Raw genomic sequence first — 566 nt, 5'->3', positions numbered from 1 at the left:
GGGGTCCTGAGTTTTGAGTTTTGCACGCCCCGCAGCCTGAGATGGGAAAGTCCTCCTCGCGCCACAAACTCACCTGCGTTTCAGAACCACATCTACCCACTGGTTTCTGCTCCCAGAGCAACAACTGCAGAATCTCCACGGTCCAAAGTCCTCCAGGAAAGAGAAAAAAGGGGTGACGGGGGTGAAGGCTGGGAGGAGAGGTCACCAGGGTCCCTTCCCTGGCTCGGGTGGTGGTGGGGGTCGCAACCCCTCACGCCTCCTCCCCACCAAGCCGTCGGGACTACCGCGGGGGCGCCTCGCGGTGGGCGACAGGGAGCCGGGGAGAGAGGGACAAGCTGGAAGCAAGGGTTGCCTGCAAAAACTTTCGGTCCTCCAGCGGCAACTCTGCGGAAAAGACCACCCTTCCTTCGGCCCCGCGTCGGGCCTCTCCCGGTGTGCCCCGACCCCTGGCGCCCCGGGCTCGGGCGGCGCCTCTGCATCCCGGCTGCCGGGCCCTGAGCAGCCTCCACTCCCCGGCACGCGGCGCTCGCCTGTCCGCGCGGCCCCTCCCTGGCAGGCGGGCGGCC

The sequence above is a fragment of the Rhinopithecus bieti genome, unplaced genomic scaffold (genome assembly GCF_001698545.2).
Source record: "Rhinopithecus bieti isolate Rb0 unplaced genomic scaffold, ASM169854v2 scaffold_7414, whole genome shotgun sequence".
NCBI lineage: Eukaryota > Metazoa > Chordata > Mammalia > Primates > Cercopithecidae > Rhinopithecus > Rhinopithecus bieti.
This window is presented reverse-complemented; position numbering follows the sequence as displayed.